General features: G+C 41.6%; 1 pseudogene; it reads left to right on the forward strand.

Annotated features, from left to right (window-relative positions):
• LOC124390429 overlaps positions 1 to 12944 on the forward strand; it is a 251268-nt pseudogene extending 238324 nt beyond the window's left edge.
• The last annotated feature ends 1328 nt before the right edge of the window (positions 12945 to 14272 follow it).

Here is a 14272-nt window from a genome sequence, read left to right on the forward strand (position 1 = left end):
TGGGATTGGATAATAGATTGGAAATTTAGTGCACTTGCACAGGAAATTGATCATATTTTGTACTGATGAATAAATAAGTCATTTTCTGTTTTCGTGTGATCAGAAACAATAAGAAACATTTTCTCCTTTTCCTGCTTTCAATATTAAATCATAAAAAGGAATGAAAGATTATTGTAATTCGCATCGTATTTCACATTTTGTTTTTCTATTGCAAATCAAAAAACAAATAAAATGTACAGAGCGGGGCTGGTTCTAGACATTTAGAGGTCCCCCAGCCTCCTTCCCTCCACTTTTCAGAAAAAATAAAAAGCACTTGTAACAAATATAAAACTTTAAATATAAAGTCCTAACGTGTCATGGCACTCAAGCTTTTTTGATCTCAGAATAAACCACATGCAAATAATAATCCATCTTCAAGTTACGCTGCCCGCTTTGATTAAAAACACCGCATCCCGGCCTGAGGCAATTTTCTGCTCTGCCTATAGCTGGCGCTGTCCCTCGCACATTCCCATTATACATCGTATATCTTAGCAATTCTCCAGTGATATTTTAGTATCGTCTCTTTTGTTTTAATGCCTTCACATTAATAAGACAGCTGGTCATGTTGAATATCGTCATTGCCTAAAGACGCTGGAGACTCCTGCCATTTTACATAAACATCTCCTTAAAGACACGTTTTATGATCTTTTTTAATTTGGTGTATCCACCATGCGAGTCCCTGTGAACAGGTCATTCATCTAGAACCTGTCAGAGGGGGAAAAATCCACACCTTCTGACCAATCAGAATCTTGAATCCGATAACGCCATGGTGTAACAGACAATTAATGAAGTGAGGTAAGTCGTTCTCACATCAGCAGTTCAGAACAAACGTTAACACTCAGGATCGTTAATATTTAGTTCCACCTGGCAGAGAGAATAAAAGGAAAAGTTCAAGAGAACAAGTCGGTCAGAACAAGTGGGTTAATCAGGAAGGAAAATGTCTGGTGATCGCTGAGAGAACTGACCAGCTGTAGCACATAAAGCTGAGCGTAAAGCAGCATTGTGTAAAATATATATACGATATTAAAAACAACCCAAATATCGAGCGCTGGCTTTAAAGTGTGCACATATACGTCCCGTAGAGTGGTGTGTTTTAAACCAAGTGCACACTGTGTGATTTTGGCCATTTTTAAGACACATTTTGAAAATCCTAAAAGATTCCTATATTCCGTAGTCTGTATTCTATGATTTACGGTTAGTTTACCGACAGATTAATGGATGTTGAGATCATATTTTTTTCCGTCCTATGGAATTCCAACATGACTTCTCCTACGAGGAGCATCAATAGGAGCGGAAAACCTGATGATGAGATTAGCGCGACAAACATCCCAAACCTCTGGGAAAATGTGGAAATGAATTGAATAGACTTTATTTGTCACATATACATTACAGCACAGTGAAATTCGTTCTTTATATCCCAGCTTGTTCAGAAGCAGGGGTCAGAGCGCAGGGTCGGCCATGATACGGCACCCCTGGGCACCCCTGGAGCACAGAGTGTTAAGGGCCTTGCTCAAGGGCCCAAGAGTGGCAGCTTGGTGATACCGGGGCTTGAACCCCCAACCTTCCGATCAGTAACCCAGAGCCTTAACCACTAAGCTCCCACTGCCACTCCAGCAAGATGGAGGGAAAAGGAGTGTTTGTATGACATTTTGATTATCACGGCATGTCAGGAAGAAAATGAACGCAGCAGATTGTTTTTGTTTGCTGCTAGCAACCGTTAGCATAAGAATGAGCCGTCTGGACGTGTCACGGGTTGATGATGTAAAACTTCGTACGAGCCTTTACTTGTGCGCATCAGTTTTTGACTGACGTTCAGTCTGACATTTGGATAACTGAGATCCTACGGTGTGAAACAGGAAACCTGTTCTTACAGTCTGACAAGCAACAATCGCAAAATACTATAAATATTGCTCTGTGTGCAGGAAAAATGGGCAAGCGTGAATATCTAAGTGCCTTTGACAAGGTCCAATGGTGTGATATCTGGACTATTTAATCTGAGCGTCTCCAAATCAGCAGGTCTTGTGTGGTGTGGTGGTATCTCTTGCGTTTCTCTTGGGTGCATTGTTTCAAGGAGCAGCACCACCAAGTGTCTGTATACATTGGAGTTTGTACCTAATCAGATTTTGGGGGCACATCGTGTATTTCCGGGGTCAATTATATCTGCTCTAATCTCTGGAGGAGCAGCACCTGTGGGCTTTTTCATCAGAAACTCCATGTTGCTTGAAGCTGTTGCTTTGAAGAATTAAACCGTTTACCAATTTGATATTTAGCGACCAGTGAAAGGCGACGTGTTGAATTGTGATCATTGTGTTTGTTGCTTTAGTTCAAGCTGGATATGTTGAAAAGGAGGCAGAACAGATACAGATATCACACCACCCAAAGCTCCTACAATGGACACCAGAAATGGACAAACAAGCAGTAGAAGAAGGTGGCCTGCTCTGAGGTATCATGACAGTCGATCAAGGCAGTGTGACGCTCAGGGTGATGTTCTACTGGGAAACCTTTGGTCCTTGCGTTCATATTGATGTTATTTTAATGAACCGTATTATCTACCTAAGCACTGATTCAGACCACCTGCGGTTTTACACCTTCATGGTGACAGCTCTCTGCACATCAACACTGCAACACACTGTACAAAAACAGTTTGAGGAACTTGATGAAGAGTTCAATCCAGCTGATCATACACCAAGTCTGATCCATAGAGACCCCACCTCACAAATTAGAGTGCTTAAAGGATCTCCTGCAAACGTCTTAGTGCCAGATACCAACATACATTCAGCGTTCTTGTGTAGTTCAGGACATAGAGGAAGTAGACATTATTAGTCAGGAGGTTTTATGTTGTGGCTGGTGGGAGGAAAAATAAAACGATCAGGAATATTTTACTGGGTTTTCTCATCGAAACCTCCCATGTGATAAATCAAACATAACATTGCAGCTCATTTTGCAGTAATGATCTGGCTGTTTGGATTTAAAATGTCGTATAATTTGTTTGGAGCATGTTGAATCAAACGCTGATCTAAACTGCTATATTTATAGCATCAGCCCACTCATGATCAGAAAAATAAATCTCCCTCGTTCTCTTGTTCTTGCTGAAACATGATTAGATGAAATCCTGCACTGTACGCCAGTAAAACTTTTATGGCCTGACAGATCTTTTTAAGTACTGCGTTTTGGGTTTTTGATTAGCACTGCCTAGGAAGAGGTTTTATTGGGTTGGTTTTGTGGGATTTGGCAACCCTGGTCCTCAGGAAAAGTGATCACAGTGTGGTCAGAGGAGACTCAGTGAGAGAGAGAGAGAGAGAGAGAGAGAGAGAGAGAAAAGAAGGAGAAAAAAAATAAAAAAGAAGAAGAAGGAGGAGAAGAAGTAGTAGTAGCAGATAGAGAAGAACATGGAGAAGAAGAAGTAGTAGCAGAAGGAGAAAAGATGGAAAAATAAGAGACAAAGTAGAATGTGCGGATGAATGTAATTCAGAGAAAATGAAAATCTTTCAAACCCATTTAAGAATCTGACAACTCCTTTCCCCAATTTTGTGTGTGTGTGTGTGTGTGTGTGTGTGTGTGTGTGTGTGTGTGTGTGTGTGTGTGTGTGTGTGTGTGTGTAGGTAAAGCAGGAGGCGTACGTGTTCCTGTGGGACATGGCCGTGTTGGAGTACGCTGCCCTGATGGATGATGAGTGTTCTCTCACTGCTACAGCAGATCCACAAAATACCAAAGGCTACGGCATCGGCCTTCAGCACGGCAGCCCTCACCGAGACATCCTCTCACACACGTCTGTCTCATTCCTCTCTCTCTACCTCTGTCTATCTGTCTATCTGTCCATGTCTTTTTCTCTCAGTAATGTATTCCTTACCTAGATATCCTCTCAGCTGTCTGAGACATCTGCATGTCTGTTTTTCTGTCTGCATGTCTGTCTGTGTCTGTCTCTTTCTCAAATTTGATCTGTCTGTAGATGTGTCTGTCTCCCTTTGTCTGTCCATCTATATATCTATCTCTCTTTGACAGTCTCTTAGCTTTCTCTCTATTTAACAGTTATATTTCTCTGCCAGACATCTGTCTGTCTGTCTGTGTGTGTGTGTGTGTGTGTGTGTGTGTGTGTGTGTGTGTGTGTGTGCCAGTCTCTCTTTTAGACGGCTAGTCTGTCCATCTGCTTTATCTCCATTAAACAGTTATATTTCTCTGCCAGTCATCCGTCTCATGTCTGTCTGTTTTTCTCTCTTTATCTTCCTCAGTTTTTACTCATCACTCTCTTTCTCTATTTCTTTGTGTCTTTTTTGTCATCTCTCTCTCTCTCTCTCTCTCTCTCTCTCTCTCTCTCTCTCTCTCTCTCTCTCCCCAGTCTTTCTGTCTCTTGTGATATTAAACAGTAAATGTTTTCAGTAATGAAGGAATAGTATGTCAGATCTTATAAACATAATCATATGAACTAAGATTGTAACAGTAAATAACACTATAATTCATTATCACGTTTTGTGTGTTTGTGTGTGGGGGTGTGTGTTTGTAGGATCCTTGAGCTGCAGCAGCGTGGTGATGTGGATGTGTTAAAGCAGAAGTGGTGGCCACATAAAGGCCGCTGTATTAACGAGCGCCGCTCGGAGAGTCGAGCTTTAACTCTGCACGCCCTCTCAGGGGTTTTCTGTTTACTTGCTTTTGGGTTGTTTGTATCCGGCCTGGTGGGGGCGCTGGAGAGCTGGTACACACATACGCCTTGCAGAACACATACGCAGGTAAACACACACACACACACACACACACACACAGTGACATTTGAGAAGAAAACAACACTTGGCTGTTATGCAGCAGAGCAGTATGTCACTGTTTACACCTCCACTGTTCAGAGTCCTGAGAGGCTTATTATCTACAAACAGAGACTAAATCACACTGTTTTATTCTTTCCATCTGCCACTGAAAACATTTTAAACAAATATAAATGAGCATTTTAACATTTTAAACTAAAAATCAGGTCATTTTAAGATCCTCAGTTATTACTAATATTTAGACCTGGTAAAGAAAGGGCAAAGCCGAATTTGACTAAAATCACTGAGCTTTCAGATGTATGATTTGCAGTGTGAACAAGAAAGTCCAGATGTTTAATATGTAGTGTACACAAGAACGTCCAGATGTTTAATATGTAGTGTACACAAGAAAGTCCAGGTGTTTAATGGGCAGTATACACAAGAAAGTCCAGATGTTTAATGGGCAGTGCTCACAAATATGCCAAGATGTTCAATGAGTAGAATACCTTAGAAAGTCCAGATGTTTAATTAATGGACCATCAGCACAAGAAACCCAAATCCAGATGTTCAGTGGGCAGCATACACAAAAAAAGGCTGCATGTTCAATGGGCAGTTTACACAAGAAAGTCCATTTATACTCCCATTTATTGTATTCAGCAGACACCGTTATCCAGAGCGACTTACATTTTAGCATTGTATACAACTAAGACGTTGAGGGTTGAGGGTTGAGGGCCTTGCTCAAGGGATCAACAGAGGCAGCTTGGTGGTGCTGGAATTAGAAATCATGATCAGATGTTCAATGGATAGTATACACAAGATAGTCCAGATGTTTAAAGGACAGTATACAGAAAGAACTCCAGATGTCTAATGGACAGCATACACAAGAAACACCAACTGTAGATGTTTAGTGGGGAGCATACATAAAAAATAATCCAGATGTTCAAAGGTTTTAAATGACCAGAATGAAATGTATGAACAGACGTTCACAGGGGACAGTATACCCAAGAAAACTCAAGAAAGTCCACATGAATTTCCAGATGTTTAACAGGCAGTATATGTAAGAAAGTAAGTAAGTCAGTCCAGATGTTTAATGGAAAGTATACATAAGGAATTCCAGATGTACAGTATATACAAAATAGGTTCCAAGTTTTCAGTGTCAAGTCCTTTAAAGGCTTTACCTCCAGTAAGCACATTTCTAATGAGGTGTTTCTTTACATTGTGCTTTTGAAGGTGAAATATTCAGTGACAAGGAAAGGTTTTACAGATTTTAAAGTTTTTACATTTTTAAGGTGCACTTTGGTACTTTCCTTTATGGACGTGTTGGATGATGACCTTCACACTCTCGTCTATAAGTCAATCAGAGATTCTTTGGTAGCCCTTTATTTAAGCCTAGAGATGGTGTTGATGCTCCCTGAGGCGGTTTGCTGTTGGTCAGCAGATTTATTTATTCTCACTGAACATGTGTGGGATTTTGAGGAGGTTGTGGCTCATTGATGAAGGCTTTTGGCTACTGATCAGAAGGTCATGAGATCAAGCCCTGCCACCGGCACACTTCTACTGTTGGGACTTTGTGCCAAAACTTTTGACCTTCTTTGCTCCAGGGCTGTCAGATCACAGCTGGCTCTGAGTTGCTCATCCTAATCTTCTGAAATATGTGGGGAAAAATGTTCACTTGAATATGTGAAAAAATGGTGGAATGTCCATGGTGTAATGCAGGAAACCTGTTCTGAGTTAGTTTTAAGAGTTTTAAGTTCAGGGATTTCCAGGAATCACCAAAGAACATCTCCATCACCCAGAGTAATTGTGACTTCTGATCATTAAATCTAATGATTGCCTGGAACAAGACGATCTTTCAGGAGGTGTCTACTAGTTGAAGCAAATTGCTTCAGCTTTGTTTGAAAGCAGTGTGATGTGTCTATAGTGTCTGAACTGCCACTGAGATTAGATAAGGTTTCATGGGAATAGCCATCACTCCAGAGTGCATACAAAACATCTCTTCAGCTCCTCTCAGTGAGACACACCTGCTGATCTGCTGCGATAAATACAGCATTCACATTTGCATATAATCACCCAGGTGACAAGATACAAGCCGAGGTTAGCGCTAACTGGCTGATAATTAAGGACCTGCCTCCAAGGGCAAATATTTAAGCTCACGTTTAAGGTTAAACTCAAGGCAGGCAAATGACATGAGTGTGAAAACCGATCCTGCATCACTCCAGCCTGCAGTTTCTTTCGTTTTTAATTTGGGGATTTTTTTTTTAAATACTCTGGTACCTCTATGTGCTGCGATACAGACATCAACCCTGTTATAGTGTATGCTTTCTCTCCGCCCAAGACAAATGAAATTGCCCCAAGTGCATGATGCCCTTCATAGAGGAAATGGTCCAAGCGGATAGTAATTGAGATGAGATGCTCCAGCAAGCTCCCTGAAAGTTAGCTAGAGAAGTCATTTTAACTCGTCCTGACAGTCGATCATAGAAAGCAAGCCACAGGACCTCCTCGTTCCGATGTTCATTTCACCCTGAATGCAGAAGCCAGTGGCAGCTCAGTGCACATGTTTCAGAGCCATTAGCCTGTGATTAACCTTCAGCAGACTGCTCGATAGCTTAGCATAACGGCGATATACACATTTCTATGCAAATACATTTACTTTTCAGTTTTATTTGTAGACCGTTTTTAGCAATAAACACAGTCCCAAAGCTCTACATAAATCGCTGTGTAAATTTATACGAGGGGTGTTCAAGTCAAACCAGGACTTTTGAGGTTATAAATTAAAAGAACAAATTTCAAGGAATTGAAACTGCATTTATTAATTTTTTTACATCCTCCCCTGCTACATTTATGCACTCATCCCAGTGTTTAGCTAACGTCTGGAAAGGTTCGACATGGAAAGATTTGTCAGTACGCCTGCTTCACGTCGTCATCAGTTCTGAAATGGAGAATGTACGGCCATCTTTAAAATGTTCACACCATTCGAATGTCCTACCTCGGCTGAGCGTCTCATTACCGTACTGTGCATCAAGTCTTCTGTAAATATTTGCTGGTTTTACGCTTTTGTTTACAACAAACTTCAGCACCACACGCTGTTCAGCACCACACGCTGTTCCGTGCACATGCTAACACCGTTGCCTGCCTATCAGTGATAGGACACGCTAGCCACTAGCTAGCATCCATTTTTATACCTTTAAAATGAAAAGTCCCGGTTTCACTTGAACATACTTTAATCTTACATTAAGATTCCTAACGAGGAAGCCAGAGGAGACAATGACGACAAAAACTGATTTATAGACGTGTTTTATATGTAAAGGATGTTCAGTTGAAGTGTACAGGGACAAGATGTCTTTTTATATCTCAAAGTTATTATATTATTTAAATGTAGGACACATGATCTACATTTTCTGGATCTGCCCTTGAGATTTTGCAAGGTACATTATACATTTTGTTTATAATAGAGTGTTTTTTTACGTGATTTTTAGTAGTGATCAGTTCTCTTGCAACGTAGGCAAACAGGAGCAGCTACTTTCATTTAATTTTCAAGGTTTTCAATCTACACTCTAAAAAAACATTGTAAAACTCGTTTTATTATCTGTTTTTAGAGTTTAAATACTGTACTTCTTCTTCTTCCTCTTCTTCTTTTGGCTTCTCCCATTAGAGGGCGCCACAGCGGATCATCCGTCTCCACAACCCCCTGTCCTCTACATCTGCCTCTTTCACACCAACTACCTGCATGTCTTCCCTCACCACTTCCATAAACCTCCTCCTTGGTCTTCCTCTTTTCCTCCTTCCTGGTGGCTCCATCCTCAGCATTCTCCTACTGATATACCCCATGTCCCTCCTCTGCACATGTCCAAACCATCTCAATCTCACCTCCCTCACCTTGTCTCTAAAACGTCCTACATGCGCTGTCCCTCTTATAATTTCTTTTCTAATCCTGTCCATCGTCGTCACTCCCAACAAACATCTCAACATCTTCAGCTCTGCTACCTCCAGCTCCACCTCCTGTCTTTTACTCAATGCCACTGTCTCTAATCCATACAACATCTCAGGTCTCACCACAGTCCTATAAACTTTCCCTTTCACTCTCACAGACACTCTTCTATCACAAATCACTCCTGCTATCACTCTTCTCCACCCACTCCACCCTGCCTGCACTCTTTTCTTCACTTCTCTAACACACTCTCCATTACTTTGCACTGTTGACCCCAGGTACCTGAACTCCTCCACCTTCTCCACCTCTTCCCCCTGCAACCGCACCCCTCCACTGCCCTCCCACTCATTCACACACATGTACTCTGTCTTACTCCTACTGACTTTCATTTTCCAGCATGTACCTCCACCTCTCCAGGATCTTCTCCACCTGCTCCCTACTCTCACCACAAATCACAATATCATCCACAAACATCATAGTCCACAGAGACTCCTGTCTGACCTCTTCCTCAGCATGAAACCATACTGCTGCTCACAGATGATCACCTCTTCCCTCAGCCTGGCTTCCACTACTCTTTCCCATAACTTCATGGTGTGACTGATCAACTTTATTCCCCTGTAGTTACTGCAGGTCTGCACATCTCCCTTATTCTTAAAGATCAGTACCAGCACACTCCTTCTCAATTCCTTAGGCATCTTCTCACCTTCCAGAATTTTGTTAAACAATCTTGTTAAAACTCCACTGCATCTCTCCTAAACATCTCCATGCTTCTACTGGTATGTCATACTGGTATTCACCATCTCCACATCATCCAACCTTCTCTCTCTCTCTCTCTCTCTCTCTCTCTCTCTCTCTCTCTCTCTCTCTCTCTCTCTCTCTCATTTTACTCATTCATCAGCTGCTTGAAATACTCCCTCCACCTTCTCAACACAAATTTAGACCCTTTACTGTGACTCCAAAATCAGGAATATATATACAATCACCACAGACTCATTCATTACATGCTTTTATAAGCGTTTTCTTGCTGTAAAGCTGCTCTGAGACAATGTCCTATGTTAAAAGTGGAGTATTGCAAAGTTGTAATTTTTTTTATAGTCATATGCATGTAGGAAGTTCTTCTCCCAGCGCATTGTAGACCAGTAGAGGGTGTGCCAGGATGGAAGCCTTGGAAACGATGATGGAACCTATTAGGGTGATGGTTTACACACGAGTGTGCACTAAGGAAGAAAGCTTAAAGAGGCTTCAGGTGTGTTGTCAAGATGTTGTCAGAGTGTATAGGATGCTGTGTGTGCTCTAATCTGCCATTACTTACAGTTTGGGACACATTAAGTGCTCATCTCCAGCACCCCACAGAGCTTTGTGGATAGTGATTGCTAGTTGTGCGTCTTTATGCTCCAATTTGCTCCAATTCAAGTGCTTTTTAAAAATCATGAACACAATGTCCTCAAGATTAAAGAGGAGCGGGACCATCTGGCTCGTTATTAGCACTCTAAACAAAAAGCCGCATCTCTGATGGTATGGATGAGCTTTAGTGTCCTAGTGCAGGAGCAACAAACGCTTCCATCCAGAAAATGTCTGTGCCGGCGGTGCGCGAGTGGAGGGCGGAGCCAGACGGAATGAGCGGTAAGAAACACCTGCAGCTGATGAGACTAATCAGTGCTTTCATTAATTAGTCTCTTTTCACTGAGACTAATCAGAGTTTCAGTCTGCCAACGGCAATACGGAGAAGACAGACACCAGCCTCGGGAAGAGCGCCACCGGAGTGATGGCGCCGGCAGACGTCAAGTGAAAAGTCGTCCCAGAGGGCGAACCCCGGCGTGAGTGGGAAAGCACCAGGGTGAAAACGACACGAGCGTGGAACCAGTGGGATTTGGGGTTTTGGGAAGGCCTTGTATTTGAGCAAGACAATGCTTATTGCAATCTGCATCTATTACAGTAGCATGACCGGCCTGCAGTCTAGACCTTTCACCATTTAAAACATTTGGTGCACAATAAAACAGAAAATACAACAACGGAAACCCAGAACTTTTGAGCAGAATGTGTCATTCCTCTCCCAAAACTTTAGGTCTTCACAGTTTCCGATTTTAAATTAACCTTATTGTTTACTTAAAGTGATATATATTGTGGCATTTTTCTTTATTTTTTTATGAATAGAATATGGATTTATAAAATTTGCAAATTGTTGCAAAACTGTTTTTATTTCCACTTACACAGTGTCCCAACTTTTGTTGGAATTGCAGTGTTGCCCATGTTTTTGTTTTTTGTTTTAGTCTATAACTCCTTCTGTAGTGTCTGGTAGAATGTTATAAAGAAAAGATTTTGAATAAGAATGTACTTAGAACAGATTTAGTGCTTCATTGTGCTAATTTGTATATAGCAAAAAAAAAAAAAACCTCCAGCACTCAGAATGTGTCCTCAATGTGTGTGTGTGCACACTGCAGCAGGTGGCAGAAAATCACAGCAGGCTACAACATCAACATGCTTCACTTCACCGAGCAATATATGAATTAAATGGAGCATGTTCTATTTAAACAAACATATTAAGTCGAAATGTGTGTTTTATGGAAAGCAGTAGGGGTTAGAATAAAAGAAGAATGTAAAAAAAAAATCCAAGTGACCATTATATCCACAGCTTACTGATGTCGACTGGGTGATTTATTTTTCTTTTTAATCAAAATCTGAAAGCCTGGATTTTTGATCTGCATGTCCCTGGTGTCTGGACTAGAAATTTGCCCCCGTGCAAAAAATAAGTCCATAAACCAAGAAAGACAATTTGGTGGCTCAGTGCTTAAGACTTTGGGCTACTGGTTGAAGGTCCAGCTGGACCTGTGAGCAGGGTTGTTAATTCTGCTCAGTTGTATCTTGTGTTACAATCTGGAGAAAAATCTCAGCCAAATTAGTTCTGTGCTCATGTTTGTGGGCAGATATCACTCAAGTGGGAATTGGTAGCTCAGTGGATATGTTGTTGGATTTTTCTAATCAGCTAGTCATGGGTTCAAATCCCAGCACCACCAACGTGCCACTGCTGGGCATGTGAACATTGCCCTTAACTCTCAGTTGCTCGGCTGAAATAACTGTAAGTCACTCTGGATCAAAGCTTCTGCCAAATGCTATAAATATAAATGTGTTGCGTTGCTCTCTAGGACATCACGTTAAGGCAAAAATCGAATGGTTTTACATGAAGACCTCGAAACACCCCATCGGGTTGAGTAATGGTGTCACACTCAGAACAATGAGCTTTGAGACCCCTCGTGTGATCACACAGCCATCAATGTAAAATGGCTAAACATCCAGTCTGCTCAAGCTGCTTTCTGACTGGTTCATTATTACTTATTTAATTTATGCGGGTCTTTTTTTGATAATGAGACGTGTCTCCATCTGTCCCTCAGGATAAGGAGGTGGACTTGGAGCAGGTCCAGCAGCGCTTCAGTGGGCTAATTAGCGATGACGATTTATCGCATAAACAGCTTCCTGCTTCACCGCTGGACGTCTCCACGCTAGACGTTGGCAACATCTGTCACCGCCAGGACTCGCGTGACGCCATGACCCCGTTTCCTCCCGGTGCTTTGTCTGTTCCTTCACTATTCTCTGAAAGCGGTGTCGGGGGCATGGCCAGCAGAAACATGCCCCTCCCCCTTTCCAGCTCCACACTGCCCCCTCCATCACGCTGTAAACATCGGGCACCGAACGGAGGAATTTTACACCAAAGTCCCATAAAAATGCCAATCAAATACCAGCCAGTGCCCAGCAGAGCCATGGATACCAATCACGGCACCTCCATATGACATCACAACGTTGAACATGACATCATACAACCAAAACGGAATCGCCGGAGACGTCAGCGGCCAACGCGTAATATGACATTCAGATAATAAAAAATGAAGCGATTTCATTACTACATCGTCCGAGCAAATGAGCATTGACGAAAGTAATGGCACCCCGATAATGACATTCAGTACGCGAATTATAACAACAACCAGCCAATCACAGTCATCGTGACCACCGGAACGAACAATGACACTTTATTGTGGAAATAAAGCCGCAGAGTTTCCTTTTCCTCCGAGCCGCTGACTTTATAACAGTGCAAATCTGTAAATAACTGAAATAACTGAGCAGGTGGTAAAGTCAGAGTGTATTTTCAATATTCTAGATGTTTTTTGACTTTGGTATTAAAAGGTGTAAATTCTCTCACTCTATATAAATGTGTGTGTGTGTGTGTGTGTGTGTGTGTGTGTGTGTGTGTGTGTGTGTGTGTGCGTGTGCGTGTGTATACTATATATATATATATATATATATATATATATATATATATATATATATATATATATATATATACACACACACACACACACACACACACACACACAGACGGTTTGTAAATTTGGATCAAAGTGGATATGGAGGATTCCTCAAGGTTGTTTTCTAAATACCCAGCTCACAGTTTTGCAGTAAGAAAGTCTTGACTACAATGTTCATAAAACAGTTTCTACAGTTACACACACTCATGAGTTATAACGATTTTTTTTTCCAAATAAAGACAAAAATTTAAAGGAGAAATTCAACACTGTATTTGTGCTTGTATTCCTGTGACGATGCTTTGTGTGTGAGTGTGTGTGTGTGTGAGTGTGTGTGAGTGTGTGTGTGTGTGTGTGTGTGTGTGTGTTACACAACAAAAATAAACAGTGTGAGACCCTTTAGCACTGCAGGATATGACACAAAAATTTCATGTACAACACAATGAAATTATTTTTTCGCATTGTGTGTGTGTGTGTGTGTGTGTGTGTGTGTGTGTGTGTGTGTGTTGCAGTGTGGTCTCTGCTCCTTGCTGCAGTAAATATAAAATGAAGGATTGCGGGTTAGTGAAAGACACACACACACACACACACACACACACACACACACAGACACACACACACCCCACACCAGAGGAGACATTCACAAATTACATTGTGTTTAATGGTTTGTGTTCAATTGTTGGTGAAATCTTCTAACTGTATGTAAACAAGATTTCCCTGGTGGCTATCGTGCTCCCCCATTTTTTTAAAAAATGATCATAAACCAGAAGCCATATGAAGCAGAGCTCAAAATACTGCTGAATCTAATCTGCCTTCATTCCTAACCCTGATTTTTCATAAAGATCCTTCACGTGCAAAAGTAAATAAAAAGAGACGTAATCATAAAACACGCCAGCGTTCTGCACGCGAAAGATGCGAAATTGCCTGTAGGTCATTTATTTCAGCCAAAATCACCAAAAATCACCTGTTCTGAGCTCCAGATTTAAAGATGTGTTGAGGCTCTGGATACCGTTACCATTAGGTACCTATTGGAAATGAGAAACTCGGCTCCACGTACACACTTGCACACTAATCAGCTGCACTCACACCGTAGGCACCAAGTAATAAAATTCAGCAGCGGCTCTGTTAACAGCCTACAGATCTACGCGTTCAGAAGCGCCGTATCCCAGCCCTCATATAAAATTATATTGCTAGAGGCTTATCCTTGTACTTTGACAGAACAAATGTGTTTCTCCCTCACAGCCTAATGGCACCCGGCTCGCACGATCCAGCGAGCG

The sequence above is a fragment of the Silurus meridionalis genome, chromosome 8 (assembly GCF_014805685.1).
Source record: "Silurus meridionalis isolate SWU-2019-XX chromosome 8, ASM1480568v1, whole genome shotgun sequence".
Taxonomy (NCBI): domain Eukaryota; kingdom Metazoa; phylum Chordata; class Actinopteri; order Siluriformes; family Siluridae; genus Silurus; species Silurus meridionalis.